The sequence below is a fragment of the Zea mays genome, chromosome 5 (genome assembly GCF_902167145.1).
Source record: "Zea mays cultivar B73 chromosome 5, Zm-B73-REFERENCE-NAM-5.0, whole genome shotgun sequence".
Classification (NCBI taxonomy): domain Eukaryota; kingdom Viridiplantae; phylum Streptophyta; class Magnoliopsida; order Poales; family Poaceae; genus Zea; species Zea mays.
The window spans coordinates 192,848,871-192,867,136 of record NC_050100.1 but is presented as its reverse complement, the minus strand read 5'-3'; the positions used below and the strand labels follow the sequence as shown (position 1 = coordinate 192,867,136).

The 18,266-nt window shown below is 42.3% G+C and overlaps 2 pseudogenes across 2 annotated transcripts; both read left to right on the top strand.

The window, feature by feature from the left end:
- Window positions 1-1,710: 1,710 nt before the first annotated feature.
- Window positions 1,711-8,293, top strand: LOC114574124 (Replication protein A pseudogene; annotated as a pseudogene). The gene is made up of 4 exons (NR_161329.1): window positions 1,711-1,792; window positions 1,883-2,001; window positions 2,402-2,471; window positions 8,149-8,293. The product of NR_161329.1 is annotated as a Replication protein A pseudogene (transcript).
- On the top strand, window positions 2,740-3,977 carry LOC111589330 (uncharacterized; annotated as a pseudogene). The gene is made up of 4 exons (NR_161328.1): window positions 2,740-3,018; window positions 3,142-3,237; window positions 3,319-3,390; window positions 3,490-3,977. The product of NR_161328.1 is annotated as an uncharacterized protein (transcript).
- Window positions 8,294-18,266: the final 9,973 nt, after the last annotated feature.

The window sequence follows — 18,266 nt, the reverse complement described above, 5'->3', positions numbered from 1 at the left end:
GTTGCGTTGCTTTGCATTGCAGGCACGGTTAAGTTAAGGTTTCTCGACGCCAATAATAAGGGAGAGTTAAATGCGACAGCGGCGAGGTTGTTCAGGCAGCTGAGCTCCCTTGATTAAAAACTCCGCAAGGACGACGCGAGACGGTCGACTGCGAACTGTGGCGAGAGGGCTTTGCCTTTCTTAGAGAAGACGACACCACGAAGGAGGGCCCACCGCGTGAGTCCGTCCATTCGCGCCGTACGTGCCCGGCACGTTCTTTTCTCCTCCACAGCACGGATGCACCGCCTGCAACGGGCGGCTAGCTCGAGATCGATCCCTGGCCCTGCCTGTGACTGTGACTGTGACTGTGACTGTGAGCCTGATGTGTGCGTGCATCCACATGATAAAAGTAGATGTCTCGACCTGGTGGTGGACACACTCGAAGACTCATCCATGGCGTTGTTTTTCTTTTAAATTATCCGAGTTCCGAGATGAGACGGTATTTGACTATTTCGTGTGAATTCAGAATTGTGACGGGTTTCCACAGCAGCCGACGGGATGCCTCAATTGCTGGGTCGGGTCAAGGAGACAGAGAAGCGGCGGTTCCCTTCTTTTTTTTCTTCTTCTTCTTTTTTCGTTCGGAAAGATGAAAATAGTGCGGCGGTGATGAACGGGTGCAGCGGCTTTTGGCGTGCTTGCGGCACCGCAGGAGCCGGCTGTGCTCAAAAGAGGCACGGTGTCTCCTCCCTTTCGTAGCACTAGCTCCCCCGATCTGCAAACGCCTTTGGACACACAGGGCGATAATACCGGCCCTTCGTTCGTACGGAGCGCAAGGAATGCTCGTGTTCGTAGTACAGAGTGTGGTGCACAAACCCAAAATGCTCAAATAACAACATCTTCAAGAATATTTGCAGAATTTAGTCTCTAAATTGGAAAGCTAATAAACTAATACTTAGCTCTAAGTTAGTTAATTAGCAACTAAATATTTGCTCTAGAGGTTCGAACCAAGGTCTAAATATGATGTTATGTTTTGCAAAGTATTGTGGTATATTGCATTCCATATTATTTTTTATTAATTAACTGTGTTTTCCATGTTACATGATTACTTTATTTTAAATAACCTAATAAAATGCATAGGTTTAGCTCCACATATATACACCATTTCCTCTTTTTAAATTACAAGACATTATCCATTTTTAGATATATAGTTTTTATATATACTTTGATATAGACTACGCAGTACGCAACAGTTAAACTAATGTATCTAAAAAATCTAAATATATTAGAATTTAAAATAGAGATTATTGATGAAGATCAGGACACGAGAATAAACCTATGCATCATTAGTTAGATATGTATGCTTTCATCTTATCTGTTGTACGGGCACTCTGTGGTGTTGTGTCATTGTGTGGCATTCCAACGTGCGGACGCATGTTGAGTAAAGAATTCCTTTTAATAAAGCGGGGAGGGAATCTGACACGTATAGATGTCCACGTCCGCAAAATTTGTCTCAATCGTTCGATTCGGCGTGTACGTCGAAGATGCAACACATGAGTATGAGAATCCCCACACCACGGGATGCTTCCAGACAAGGCTGCCAGGTTCCCAGTCAAAAGGAAAAATGGTGGTCCGCTGGCCACACCACGGGACACTTCCAGATAAAGCTGCCAGGTTCCAGTCCAAAGGAAAAAACGGTGGCCCGCTAGCTTCTCTGTGGGCGCTTGGGCGGAGATCTGGATAGCGCTGCACGCCACTGCTTCTCTTTCCCCGCGAGTGTCCGCTCCGTACACCGGCGACTACGATCCTGTTTCTGGTGCGTACCTTACAGTCCATCCTTCTCCACGTGTCTACGCTCTTCACTGCGCCATGTGATTCCTCCAGTAACAGATCGCGCCCTCGACAGGTGAAAGGGAGTGTCGCATTCCCCATCAGCACTATTACTGACGGCCGTCGCGTGGTGTTCCCGACGTGTGCTACCATCTCCAGTACACCCAATCCTCAACGTGTCGACGATCCACGCAGGTACGGAGACTTCTCTGGCTATGTGTTCTTCGTGCTAGGTTTTGTCTTTTGCATCTCATTCTGATTCCATTGAACACGGCTAGATATTAGGGCTTCGATTTTAGGTTTTTGGTTGTAACTTCCTCCTCCGTGCACGGGTGATTAGGGCTTACCTCCAGCTTCGCTCACTTCGACTCCATTTTTTTATTCATCAATTTTTTTATTTCCTAATGTTTACCAAATGTTGAATTGCTATCCAAGGTTATCTACATTTCTCATCAAACTACTTACTACGACTCATACGAATATCCCCTCCCCGCTTCATTAGAAGGAATATCAGACTCCTCAGCTTACATATGCGAATCCAGCTTTGTTCATTATTATCTCTGAATACTCACTTACTATTCAACACCATCAGCAGGTGATTTGGATAGCGTGCATATTTTGTCACCAACAGGACCAATACATCTGGGACTAATACATCTGCTATTGTAAGTTTCTCCTATACATACAATACATTGTACATGTTCGAAATACTTCTCTATATTTGTTCAATGATCCTTAACCTGCATCATGCATTTCTTATAATAATTACATAAGTACATAAACAAATGTACATGTACACAGAATACATATAGTGACTAAGTACATATGTACAGTCATATATATACACAAAGATTATATACTGTGGCTATAGATATAATATACATATGCATATAATATATAATATAGACGCGCTTACATATATGCGCTCAGATCTATACATATCCAAAACAAGATTACATTTCTTAACTCTAACCTTCTTAAGTCCTACAAATCCATATATATATATATACATTCATACGTACATGTTTCTCTTTCTTGACTCTAACCTTCTCAAGTGTTCTTGATTTCACATAGACTAAAAAATAAAGGCAAAAAACATGTAAAAAAAACAACACAACATGCCATCTTCATCATCCGGTCCACCTAGCAGTGATGTAAGGCCGATTCCATATCTTGATGAATGCGATGCCCCAAGAAGAAAAAGAAGGCACAGTAAGTCTTTTCACTCAGTATATAAAAGACTACAAGTCTGACAAAAATACATACACACTATTTAGCTTGGTGCATAAATAAAAACAAGAAAGCTCATATGGAATCTTTTTTTTCTTAAAAAAGGCGCTTCTGCCATCTATACTCCTCCTAATATAACTGCCACTCAAGCAAGGGCAACAAGACGACATCTTCTAAATCAGAGTCGAATTACTAGAAAAGGTAAGTTCCACATCAAAATTATTTATGTTCCAATTATAGCATATTACGACCTATTCTAACCATAAAAGCCAAAAACAATAGGGTTGACAGCTAAAACATTGACGAATTTCCATACTGGACAGTTCACAACCGAATATGTGGAAGCATTAAAAGGTATGCACATATTCTCTCTCAAATGTCAGAGCGAATAAAATTACTATTTCTTAAAAATATAAAATATGTAACTAATACACAATCATTTTCACTGCACAGCCTCATACCCAAATAGGTCATACTACGGAACACCAGATTACGAATGCTCTTATTGTCATGCTGTGTTCTGGTATGCTGAAAGGGTCAGGAGTAATCAACAGGATTCATCTATCAGATACAACAACTGCTGCAAAGGTGGAAAAATCAGCATTCCTCCCTTCAAGCCTCGGCCTAAGCCTTTAGCATCTCTTGCAAGATTTGATGGTGATGCCACATCAAGAAAATTCATTCGCAATATTAGACAGTACAATTGTCTGTTTGCTTTTACATCAATGGGAGCACAAATAGATAACTCTGTCAATGATGGTCGTGGTCCACCTCTCTTTAAAATTTGCGGCCAAGTTCACCATCGTATTGGAACTTTGTTGCCAGACGATGGATGTCCTCCAAGATTCATTCAATTGTATATTTACGACACCACAAACGAAGTCCAAAACAGAATAAATGCTTTAGACAGTGGTGACAGAACCCAAGACAATTTCGATTCTGTAATAATAAGAAATTTAATTAAAATGCTTGATGATCATAACACATTCGTCAAGAAATTCAGAATGGCAAGAGATCGTTTGACGGATAATCCGAATGAAGAATTCACTATCAGACTTATCAGAGCAAAGGAAGGTGATCCTATCCAATATAACTTACCAACAACAGATGAATTAGCTATGCTGGTTGTCGGAGATTTCACATTAGACACATTCAAACGTGATATTATTATTGAGACTCAGAACAAAGAGCTAAAGCGAATATCTTCACTACACCCAGCATATATGGCTCTACAATACCCACTGCTTTTTCCCTTTGGCGAGAGAGGTTTCCAGGTTGGAGTTTTGTACAATGGTGCCACATCCAGCGGACAAAATGCACGAAAACATTTAACTATGCAATTATATTATTGCTACCAGTTCCATTATAGAAAAAATCAACCAAATCCTTATTTGTGTTATGCAATGTTATCAAGTCAAGCCAAAGTAGATGCTAGAGCATGTATTGATGAAAATAGACTCAACTACATAATCAATAATCAAAAGAATCTACGAATGGAAAGCATTCAAGGTATCACAGATGCAGTTAGTCGTGGATGCATCAGCGGTGAACAGATGGGAAAAACTATAACATTACCAGCATCACACACAGGAGGCAGACGCTACATGATCCAAAATTATCATGACGACATTGCTATTTGTCGAGTTCATGGACCACCAGATTTTTTCCTCACGTTCACATGCAATCCAAATCGGCAAGAGATACTTGAAAGTCTATCTCAGCCTGGTCAAACCCCTTCGGAAAGATCTGACATCATTGTTCGTGTTTACCATATGAAACTCAATGACTTATTACATCATATAAGAAATGGATCAATTTTTGGTCCATGTACCGCAGGTACACTAACATTGCTATCTCACATTGCATACTTTTTATGTACATCATTCACATTCATGTACTTTAAGTTATCCTAACACATGTTCCAATATTTTCCTTACAGTTTTATACACAACTGAATTTCAAAAACGAGGTCTTCCTCATTCACATATTATATTTTGGGTCTCCACTGACACTACGCAACCAACACCTGCTCTAATAGACTCATTCATCAATGCTGAAATACCAGACCCGCTGGTTGATCCTCTAGCTTATTGCTTAGTTGCAGAGCACATGATACATGGTCCTTGCGATTCATTGAATCCACACTCTCCTTGCATGAAGAACGACAAATGCTCAAAGAACTATCCAAAGCAATTATGTGAAATAACCACTTTGGACAATCAAGGGTTCGTCACATATAAACGACCAAACAATGGTCGATATATCATTAAGTCAGGTAATAAGCTTGACAATAGATGGGTTGTTCCATACGGAAAAGCTTTATTGAAAATCTACCAAGCTCATATTAATATTGAATGGTGCAACAAAACCATCTTCATAAAATATCTCTTCAAATATGTCACAAAAGGGCCAGATTGCAGCAAAGCATATTTACAGAAATTAAGAAATGACGAAGAAGCTCCATATGACGAAGCAACGGATGCAAAGAATGAAGTAAAAGAATATCTGGATAGTCGTTATCTTTGTGACAAAGATTCTGCATGGCGTATATTAGGGTATGAAATTCACAGACACTACCCTGCAGTTGAAAGAATGCATGTTCATCTACCAAATGAGAACTACATCACCTACAATGCAACAGCTAACATGTTTGAAATATTATCAGAAAAATTCCTTAGAAAAACCATGTTGACAGAGTGGTTTACAACTAATGTACAAAATGAAAATGCACGTAATCTAACATACATTGACTTCCCATCAAAATGGCGATGGGACGACAAAACAAGGAGCTGGAAATCTAGAGAACAAAAAGAAGGCAAAATAGGCCGTATATACTACGTCCATCCATCCGCAGGCGAAAAATACTACCTATGAATGTCGTTGGTCACTGTTAAGGGTGCTACAAGTTATGAGGACCTCAGATCATACAACAACACACTGCATCCAACTTTTAAAGAAGCATGTCGAGCACGTGGTCTACTAAATGATGATAACGAATGATATGAAGCTTTTGACGAGGCTGCTAAATGGGCTACTTCAGATCAACTACGTCAACTCTTTGTTACCATGTTGCTCTATTGTGAAGTGGGTGATGAACACATATTTTTTGAGAAGGTCTGGAAGCTTCTAGCTGATGATATACACAATACAATATGCGTAGGACATTACATCTTCCCACTTATCAAATGCCCGAAGATGAAGTAAAGGACCAACTGCTAGACAATCTTACCATTCTATTTAATAGGTGTGGAGCAAACATACATGACTACAATTTGCCCAGAAAAACTATCTTCATAGATCCTTGCTGTGGAAATCGACTACTTGAAGAAGAATTGTCGTACAACTTTGATGAACTATCACATCTATCCCATGTTCTATATTATAGACTCAACAAAAATCAGCTCCATGCTTTTAACACTATTATAGACACTGTCATTGCCAATAAACCTGGATTCTTCTTTGTGTCTGGATATGGAGGCACCGTAAAAACTTTCTTATGGAATGCTATCATCACACATCTACGAGCCAATAAAAAAATAGTACTAGCAGTTGCTTCCTTAGGTGTAGCATCCTTGCTTCTTCCAGGTGGCCACACAGCACATTCACGATTCAAGATACCATGCGATCTAGATGAATCTACTACTTGCAACATAAAAAGGGGAACAATGCTAGCTGAATTAATTGAATCAACTTCTCTAATAATATGGGATGAAGCTTTCATGACACACAGATGTGCATTTGAAGCTTTAGATCGCTCCCTCCGAGATTTGCTCTACTTAAATGCATCTGCATCTACCAATGCTCCTTTTGGAGGTAAAGTAATTGTCTTAGGAGGTGATCCAAGACAAATCTTGCCTATTATAGAAGGCGGAGATCGTGCACAAATTGTTAATGCTGCAATAACAAACTCACCACTTTGGTCATCAATTATTGTTCTTCACCTCATAGAAAATATGAGGCTAGCTTCAGCAGAATTAACAAATGAGGAAAGAACTCATATTGTTGAATTCAGCAAATGGATACTAGACATTGGTGATGGCAACATACCAGCTACAGTGAAACCAGGGGAATCTGAACCTGCTTGGATAAAAATACCATCAGATTTCTTATTAATACCAGAACACGACAACATATCAGCAATCATTGGAAGCATTTATACAAATATTACAGAGAATTTTAATGATCCTATCTACTTAGAGCAACGCGCCATCTTAACACCTACAAATGAAATTGCTGATTTAATTAATGAAAAGGTTGTGCACTTAATTCCTGGCCATTCTAAAGAATATACAAGCAGCGATAGGATTGCACCACACTCAAACAGAAATGGAACATATGATTTACTCTATCCTATAGAGTTCCTACATTCTCTCAATGGGAACAACTTCCCACAACATAAACTAATACTAAAGGAAGGAGTTCCAATTATGTTGCTTCGAAATTTCAACCAATCCGAAGGACTCTGTAATGGTACACGACTAATTGTGACTGCGTTAGGAGAAATGGTACTAGAGGCCCAGATAATAACAGGATCTCATATTTCCAAAACAGTGCTAATTCCAAGGATATCTCTAGCTCTTAAAAATACCAGGCTTCCCTTTGTTCTCGAAAGAAGACAATATCCTGTGAAGATTTGCTATGCCATGACGATCAATAAAAGCCAAGGTCAAACACTAACTCATGTGGGTGTTTACCTTAAAAAACCTGTATTCACACATGGACAATTATATGTTGCTGTCTCCCGTGTCACCTCTAAAAGTGGACTGCGAATACTAATTTAAGATGATGAGGGAAAACCCACTGATGAAACAAAAAATATTGTTTATAAGGAAATATTTACCAGGATAGCTGCTGCAACCAGCTCATAATGACTGAATGACTGACAAGCAAACAACAGATCAAATGTTTGAAGATAGTATATATGTACATATATATGTGTATTATATCTATACATATGTACACAAGCTTACATTAGGTTCTACAATGACTTCTCTCAGGTATGTGCATTTAAAAACTACACACATCTTTATTTGTTACAGTGACTTAGTTTCTCAACTATATTTAATAAAAATGTTCTTTTACCATACTAACGATTTATAACAATTGTTACAGATCGATGGACTACACACTTCTACCAGATTTAACAACGTATAAAAAACATGCGATAATCCAGGTCCATGTCTCAAGAAAATGGTCTTTCCATGGCGCCACTGAAAATGGTCCCTTGCAGCACATCGACATGGTCCTATCAGATTGCAAGGTATGACACAAAGTACACAAATAAAATTCTTATCCACTTTCTTAACTCATCACATTTAACTGCATCAAAACACAAGCAAATCGATTATAATATTATTACTAACAAGCAAACAAATTGTTAGGGTAATAGTATGGATGCTGAAATACCAGCAAATCTTGCCGAAGAAAAGGGAGCACTCATCGAAACAAATCAGATCTACAACATCAGACGTTTTAGAGTTACTGCAGCAAAAACAGCCTACAAACCCATTGATGGTGACAAGATGATACAATTTACGATTTACACAATTATCAAGCCTGCAAGTAACCCACCACCTACATTTCCTTTATATATCTATCAATTAACTCCATTTGAAGAGATTGAATCTCAAATTCAGCACAAGACCAAATTCCTAGGTAACATAAAAAATAGCTTCAACAATTCAATTGAACTACATTTTCTCACTGCATTACTACCTATATTCTAACTACATTTTGTTTAACAGATGTTCTTGGAACTATAACCGAGGTAACTGCTTTGAAGACAGTACACATAGAAGGACAACTCAGCCCCACTATTATTAGAGACGTAATGATAGAAGATCTAAGGTTTGTGACAAACAACTCACCTTAACTATAATTTTTACATATATGTGTGTATGTATATATCTTTGCGTTTACTAATTGAGAGCACCTAGAGGGGGGGGTGAATAGGTGATCCTGTAAAACTTAAACTTATAGCCACAAAAACTTGTTAAGTGTTAGCACAATAATGGCCAAGTGGCTATAAAGGAGTCTCAACAACACAATACCACAAGAAATCAATCACAGAGATGACACGGTGGTTATCCCGTGGTTCGGCCAAGTACCAACGCTTGCCTACTCCACGTTGTGGCGTCCCAACGGACGAGGGTTGCAATCAACCCCTCTCAAGCGGTCCAAAGACCCACTTGAATACCACGGTGTTTTGCTTGCTTTTTCTCAATCCCATTTGCGAGGAATCTCCACAACTTGGAGCCTCTCGCCCTTACAATTGAAGTTCACAAAGAAACACAGAGCAAGGGGGGAATGAGCAACGCACACAAGACTTCAAAAGATCAGAGCAACAACACGCACACAAGTAGCAACAAGAGCTCGCAACACAACTCAAAGAGTTCACAACTCCATAAGAGCTCTATATGCTATCACAATGAAACGAATGCGCGAGATCGATGTCTTGGTGCTTAGGAATGTTGTAGGAATGCTTGGTGTCCTCCTCCATGCGCCTAGGGGTCCCTTTTATAGCCCCAAGGCAGCTAGGAGCCGTTGAGAACAAATCTGGAAGGCCATCCTTGCCTTCTGTCGTCGGGTGCACCGGACAGTCCGGTGCACACCGGACACTGTCCGGTGCCCGATTTATTTCCATAAACAGCGCAGCCGACCGTTGCCGACCGTTGCAGATCTGGGAGCCGTTGGCGCACCGGACATGTCCGGTGCACACCGGACAGTCCGGTGCCCCCTTCCGACCGTTGGCTCGGCCACGTGTCTCGCGCAGATCGCGCGGCCGACCGTTGGCTCACCGGACAGTCCGGTGCACACCGGACAGTCCGGTGAATTTTAGTCGTACGCCGTCGGCAAATTCCCGAGAGCGGCCTCTTCGCCCGAGGCAGCCTGGCGCACCGGACACTGTCCGGTGCACCAACGGACAGTCCGGTGCCCCAGACCGAAACAGCCTTTTGGCTGTACACAGCCAACTCTTCTCTTCTTCCTTCTTTCTGTTTCTAACACTTAGATAAGTATATTAGTACACAAAACCAATGTACTAAGGCTTAGAAACATACCTTTACTCGTGATTTGCACTTTGTTCATCCATGGGCATGAATTCACATTTAAGCACTTGTGTTGACACTCAATCACCAAAATACTTAGAAATGGCCCAAGGGCACATTTCCCTTTCAATCTCCCCCTTTTTGGTGATTTATGCCAACACAACATAAAGCAACTAGAACAAGTGCAAAATCACTTCAAATAAAATAAATTTGAGTTTTATTCAATTTTGGCATATATGGATCATCCTTTGCCACCACTTGGTTTGTTTTTGCAAATCAAACTCAAATCTCTATCTCTAAGTCAAACACACATGTTGAAGCATAAAGAGAGTCATTCCAAAAGAGATTGATCAAAGATTTCAAAAACTCCCCCTTTTTCACATAATCACTACTTCTCCCCACAAGAAGCCAACTTTTGACAAAAGAGACAATAAGAGAGTTTTGACAACACAAAAAGCTCTATTTCACTATTTTCAAAATTTCTCAAGTGGTAGCTGATCCATTTATTGCTTTGGCCTTTATTTTCTCCCCCTTTGGCATCAAGCACCAAAACGGGATCAACTTCGGCCCTTTAACCCCATTGCCTCACCAAAATCTTAAATAAGAATAAACTTGGAATAAGTTACCCTCTCATCGGAGTGCAGTGGAAGTCTTTCATGGTCCAAGTCCACCTTTTCCCTTTCAATTCTCCTTCGAGACTAAATCAAGCAAACTCAAGCATATGGTTAGTCTCAAAGGGTCAAGTTGTAACACATCTCCCCCTAAACATGTGCATCACTTTGCAACGGACTTGTGAGGTCAAAGGCATAAATACATGTATGCTACAATTCAATCCAAGTTTCGCGAATCTAAGACATTTAGCTCACTACGCAGCCTGCAAAAGGTCTTCTCATCTAGAGGCTTGGTAAAGATATCGGCTAGCTGGTTCTCGGTGCTAACATGAAACACTTCGATATCTCCCTTTTGCTGGTGGTCTCTCAAAAAGTGATGCCGGATGTCAATGTGCTTTGTGCGGCTGTGTTCAACAGGATTTTCTGCCATGCGGATAGCACTCTCATTATCACATAGGAGTGGGACTTTGCTCAGATTGTAGCCAAAGTCCCGGAGGGTTTGCCTCATCCAAAGTAGTTGCGCGCAACACTGTCCTGCGGCAACATACTCGGCCTCAGCGGTGGATAGGGCAACAGAAGTTTGTTTCTTAGAGTTCCACGACACCAGGGACCTTCCTAAGAATTGGCACGTCCCCGATGTACTCTTCCTATCGACCTTACATCCAGCATAGTCGGAATCTGAGTATCCAACCAAGTCAAAGGTAGACCCCTTTGGATACCAGAGCCCGAAGCAAGGCGTAGCAACCAAATATCTAAGAATTCGCTTTACCGCCACTAAGTGACACTCCTTAGGATCAGATTGAAATCTAGCACACATGCATACGCTAAGCATAATATCCGGTCTACTAGCACATAAATAAAGTAAAGACCCTATCATTGACCGGTATGCTTTTTGATCAACGGACTTACCTCCTTTGTTGAGGTCGGTGTGTCCGTCGGTCCCCATCGGAGTCTTTGCGGGCTTGGCGTCCTTCATCCCAAACCGCTTTAGCAGATCTTGCGTGTACTTTGTTTGGGAGATGAAGGTGCCGTCCTTGAGTTGCTTCACTTGGAACCCAAGGAAGTAGTTCAACTCGCCCATCATCGACATCTCGAATTTCTGCGTCATCACCCTGCTAAACTCTTCACAAGACTTTTGGTTAGTAGAACCAAATATTATGTCATCGACATAAATTTGGCATACAAACAAATCACCATCACATGTCTTTGTAAAAAGAGTTGGATCAGCTTTCCCAACCTTGAAAGCATTAACAATTAGAAAGTCTCTAAGGCATTCATACCATGCTCTTGGGGCTTGCTTAAGTCCATAGAGCGCCTTAGAGAGCTTACACACGTGGTCGGGGTACCGTTCATCCTCGAAACCAGGGGGTTGCTCCACGTACACCTCCTCCTTGATCGGCCCATTGAGGAAAGCGCTCTTCACATCCATTTGGTACAACCTGAAAGAATGGTGAGCGGCATATGCTAGCAAGATACGAATTGATTCTAGCCTAGCCACAGGAGCAAAAGTCTCCTCAAAGTCCAAACCTGCGACTTGGGCATAACCTTTTGCCACAAGTCGAGCCTTGTTCCTTGTCACCACTCCGTGCTCGTCTTGTTTGTTGCGGAACACCCACTTGGTTCCCACAACATTTTGCTTGGGACGAGGCACCAGTGTCCACACTTCATTGCGCTTGAAGTTGTTGAGCTCCTCTTGCATGGCCAATACCCAGTCCGGATCTAGCAAGGCCTCTTCTACCCTGAAAGGCTCAATAGAAGAGACAAAGGAGTAATGTTCACAAAAATTAACTAATCGAGACCGAGTAGTTACTCCTTTGCTAATATCACCCAGAATTTGGTCGACGGGATGATCCCTTTGAATCATCGCTCGAACTTGGGTTGGAGGTGCCGTTGCGCTTCTTCCTCCATCACATGATCATCTTGTGCTCCCCCTTGATTACACGCCTCCTGTTGATGAACCTGTTCATCGTCTTGAGTTGGGGGATGCACCATAGTTGAGGAAGAAGGTTGATCTCGTTCATCTTGTTCCAGTGGCCGCACTTCTCCAATCGCCATGGTTCGTATAGCGGCCGTCGGAACATCTTCTTCATCTACATCATCACAATCAACAACTTGCTCTCTTGGAGAGCCATTAGTCTCATCAAATACAACGTCGCTAGAGACTTCAACCAAACCCGATGATTTGTTGAAGACTCTATACGCCTTTGTATTTGAGTCATAACCTAACAAAAACCCTTCTACTGCTTTGGGAGCAAACTTAGAATTTCTACCTTTCTTCACTAGAATGTAGCACTTGCTCCCAAATACACGAAAGTAAGATACATTAGGTTTGTTACCGGTTAGCAGCTCATACGAAGTCTTCTTGAGGAGGCGGTGAAGGTAGACCCTGTTGATGGCGTGGCAAGCCGTGTTCACGGCTTCCGACCAAAAACGCTCGGGGGTCTTGAATTCTCCAAGCATCGTCCTTGCCATATCGATTAGCGTCCTGTTCTTCCTCTCTACCACACCATTTTGCTGTGGTGTGTAGGGAGCGGAGAACTCGTGCTTGATCCCTTCCTCCTCAAGGAACTCCTCCACTTGAAGGTTCTTGAACTCGGACCCGTTGTCGCTCCTTATCTTCTTCACCTTGAGCTCAAACTCATTTTGAGCTCTCCTGAGGAAGCGCTTGAGGGTCCCTTGGGTTTCAGACTTATCCTGCAAAAAGAACACCCAAGTGAAGCGGGAAAAGTCATCAACAATAACTAGACCATACTTACTCCCTCCTATGCTCAGATAGGCGACGGGTCCGAAGAGGTCCATATGCAGCAGCTCCAGGGGTCTTGAAGTGGTCATCACATTCTTGCTGTGATGCGCTCCTCCCACTTGTTTACCTGCTTGACAAGCTGCACAAGGTCTATCTTTTTCGAATTGCACGTTAGTCAAACCTATCACATGTTCTCCCTTTAGAAGCTTGTGAAGGGTCTTCATCCCCACATGTGCTAAGCGGCGATGCCACAGCCAGCCCATGCTAGTCTTAGCTATTAAGCATGCATCTAGACCGGCCTCTTCTTTTGCAAAATCAACTAAATAAAGTTTGTCGTCTAATACACCCTTAAAAGCTAGTGAACCATCACTTCTTCTAAAGACAGACACATCTACATTAGTAAATAGACAGTTATATCCCATATTGCATAATTGACTAACAGATAGCAAATTATATCCAAGAGACTCAACTAAAAACACATTAGAAATTGAGTGCTCATTTGAGATTGCAATTTTACCTAACCCTTTTACCTTGCCTTGATTCCCATCACCGAAAATAATTGAATCTTGGGAATCCTTATTCTTGACGTAGGAGGTGAACATCATCTTCTCCCCCGTCATATGGTTTGTGCATCCGCTGTCGATAATCCAGCTTGAACCCCCGGATGCATAAACCTGCAAGACAAATTTAGGCTTGGGACTTAGGTACCCAACTCTTGTTGGGTCCTATAAGGTTAGTCACAATTTCCTTAGGGACCCAAATGCAAGTTTTATCACCCTTGCATTTTGCCCCTAACTTCCTAGCAATTACCTTTCTATCCTTTCTACAAATTGCAAAGGAAGCATTCAAAGCATGATATATTGTAGAAGGCTCATTAACTTTCCTAGGAATATTAACAACATTTCTCCTAGGCATATTATGAACAACATCCCTTCTACCAACATTTCTATCATGCACATATGAAGAACTAGAAGCAAACATAGCATGAGAAAAATCATCGTACGCATTATAACTCTTATAAGCATTTCTAGTTTGCCTCCTATCATGATACAAAAAGGCATGGTTCTTTTTAGCACTAGTAGCCATAGGGGCCTTCCCTTTCTCCTTAGCGGGAATGGGAGCCTTATGGCTTGTTAAGTTCTTGGCTTCCCTCTTGAAGCCAAGTCCATCCTTAATTAAGGGGTGTCTACCGATCGTGTAGGCATCCCTTGCAAATTTTAGTTTATCAAATTCATTCTTGCTAGTCTTAAGTTGGGCATTAAGACTAGCCAATTCCTCAGTTAATTTGGAAATTGAAACTAAATGATCACTACAAGCATCAACATCGAAATCTTTACACCTAGTGCAAATTTCAACATGTTCTACACAAGAATTAGATTTACTAGCTACTTCTAGTTTAGCATTTAAGTCATCATTAACACTCTTTAAAGTAGCAATGGTTTCATGACAAGAAGATAGCTCACTAGAAAGCACTTCATTTCTTTTAACTTCTAAAGCATAAGATTTTTGTGCCTCTACAAATTTGTCATGCTCTTCATACAAAAGGTCCTCTTGTTTTTCTAAGAGTCTATCTTTTTCATTCAAGGCATCAATCAATTCATTAATTTTATCTACTTTAGTTCTATCCAATCCCTTGAACAAACTAGAGTAATCTATTTCATCATCACTAGACTCATCATCACTGGAAGAATCATAAGTGACATTGTTTTGATTACATACCTTCTTCTCCCTTGCCATAAGGCATGTGTGACGCTCGTTGGGGAAGAGGGATGACTTGTTGAAGGCCGTGGTGGCAAGTCCTTCATTGTCGGAGTCGGAGGAGGAGCAATTCGAATCCCACTCCTTTCCGATATGTGCCTCGCCCTTGGCCTTCTTGTAATGCTTCTTCTTTTCCCTCTTGCTCCCGTGTTCCTGGTCACTATCATTGTCGGGACAGTTAGCAATAAAATGACCAAGCTTACCGCATTTGAAGCATGATCGCTTTCCCTTGGTCTTAGTCTTGCTTGGCTGTCCCTTGCGACCCTTTAGTGTCGTCTTGAATCTTTTGATGATGAGGGCCATCTCTTCATCATTAAGACCGGCTGCCTCAATTTGCGCCACCTTGCTGGGTAGCGCCTCCTTGCTCCTTGTTGCCTTGAGAGCAATGGGTTGAGGCTCATGGATTGGGCCATTCAGCGCGTCGTCCACGTACCTCGCCTCCTTGATCATCATTCGCCCGCTTACAAATTTTCCAAGAATTTCTTCGGGCGACATCTTGATGTACCTGGGATTTTCACGAATATTGTTCACCAAGTGAGGATCAAGAACGGTAAATGACCTTAGCATTAGGCAGACGACGTCGTGATCCGTCCATCGCGTGCTTCCGTAGCTCCTTATTTTGTTGATAAGGATCTTGAGCCGGTTGTATGTTTGTGTCGGCTCCTCGCCCCTTATCATCGCGAATCGTCCGAGCTCGCCCTCCACCAACTCTATCTTGGTGAGTAAGGTGACATCATTCCCCTCATGAGAGATCTTGAGGGTGTCCCAAATCTGCTTGGCATTGTCCAAGCCGCTCACCTTGTGATACTCGTCCCTGCACAAAGAGGCTAGCAACACAGTAGTAGCTTGTGCATTTTTATGGATCTGTTCATTAATAAACGAAGGACTATCCGAGCTATCAAATTTCATTCCACTTTCCACAATCTCCCAAATGCTTGGATGGAGAGAAAATAGGTGAGTACGCATTTTGTGACTCCAAAATCCGTAGTCCTCTCCATCAAAGTGAGGAGGCTTGCCAAGTGGAATGGGGAGCAAATGAGCATTTGAGCTATGCGGAATGCGCGAATAATCAAAAGAAAAGTTTGAGTTAACCGTCTTTTGTTTGTCATAGTCGTTGTCCTCGTTGTCCTTTTGGGAAGAGGAAGATTCGTCGCTGTCGTCGTAGTAGACGATCTCCTTGATGCGCCTTGTCTTCTTCTTCTTCCCTTCCTTCCGTCTATGGCCCGAGCCGGAGTCGGTAGGCTTGTCATCTTTGGGCTCATTGACGAAGGACTCCTTCTCCTTATCGTTGATCACGATTCCCTTCCCCTTAGGATCCATCTCTTCGGGCGGTTAGTCCCTTTCTTGAAGAGAATGGTTCTGATACCAATTGAGAGCACCTAGAGGGGGGGGGTGAATAGGTGATCCTGTAAAACTTAAACTTATAGCCACAAAAACTTGTTAAGTGTTAGCACAATAATGGCCAAGTGGCTATAAAGGAGTCTCAACAACACAATACCACAAGAAATCAATCACAGAGATGACACGGTGGTTATCCCGTGGTTCGGCCAAGTACCAACGCTTGCCTACTCCACGTTGTGGCGTCCCAACGGACGAGGGTTGCAATCAACCTCTCTCAAGCAGTCCAAAGACCCACTTGAATACCACGGTGTTTTGCTTGCTTTTTCTCAATCCCGTTTGCGAGGAATCTCCACAACTTGGAGCCTCTCGCCCTTACAATTGAAGTTCACAAAGAAACACAGAGCAAGGGGGGAATGAGCAACGCTCACAAGACTTCAAAAGATCAGAGCAACAACACGCACACAAGTAGCAACAAGAGCTCGCAACACAACTCAAAGAGTTCACAACTCCACAAGAGCTCTATATGCTATCACAATGAAACGAATGCGCGAGATCGATGTCTTGGTGCTTAGGAATGTTGTAGGAATGCTTGGTGTCCTCCTCCATGCGCCTAGGGGTCCCTTTTATAGCCCCAAGGCAGCTAGGAGCCGTTGAGAACAAATCTGGAAGGCCATCCTTGCCTTCTGTCGTCGGGTGCACCGGACAGTCCGGTGCACACCGGACACTGTCCGGTGCCCGATTTATTTCCATAAACAGCGCAGCCGACCGTTGCCGACCGTTGCAGATCTGGGAGCCGTTGGCGCACCGGACATGTCCGGTGCACACCGGACAATCTGGTGCCCCCTTCCGACCGTTGGCTCGGCCACGTGTCTCGCGCAGATCGCGCGGCCGACCGTTGGCCCAGCCGACCGTTGGCTCACCGGACAGTCCGGTGCACACCGGACAGTCCGGTGAATTTTAGCCGTACGCCGTCGGCAAATTCCCGAGAGCGGCCTTTTCGCCCGAGGCAGCCTGGCGCACCGGACACTGTCCGGTGCACCACCGGACAGTCCGGTGCCCCAGACCGAAACAGCCTTTTGGCTGTACACAGCCAACTCTTCTCTTCTTCCTTCTTTCTGTTTCTAACACTTAGATAAGTATATTAGTACACAAAACCAATGTACTAAGGCTTAGAAACATCCCTTTACTCGTGATTTGCACTTTGTTCATCCATGGGCATGAATTCACATTTAAGCACTTGTGTTGACACTCAATCACCAAAATACTTAGAAATGGCCCAAGGGCACATTTCCCTTTCACTAATATATTTCCAACATGATCTACAACCGCAAAACTCTCAAAATCACTCTTTGGGCAAAACGAGCAACATCATTTACAATACAAAATGTGTATGACCCAGTTAGCAAAAAGCCAATTCTTGCTCTTTTTGTTGGTTGCCTACCTAAATTCTACAAAGGTAAATACCTACTGCAACTACAAATTTTTATCACAATATACACTTCACACATCACACAAAGAAAAGATATTAGTGATTACAATTCTAAACAATACCAGGTGTTTACTTAAGTGGTGGTGCGGCTTGCCATTGGTATTTCAATCCTGCAATACCTGAAGCTGAAGCGTACCAAAATAGGTAGAAAAACACCAAAGTTATTTTTTATTTATGTCATCTTCTATTCACATCACATTATAGTATAACAAAGTATTATGCTGACAGACATGGTGGTGAAA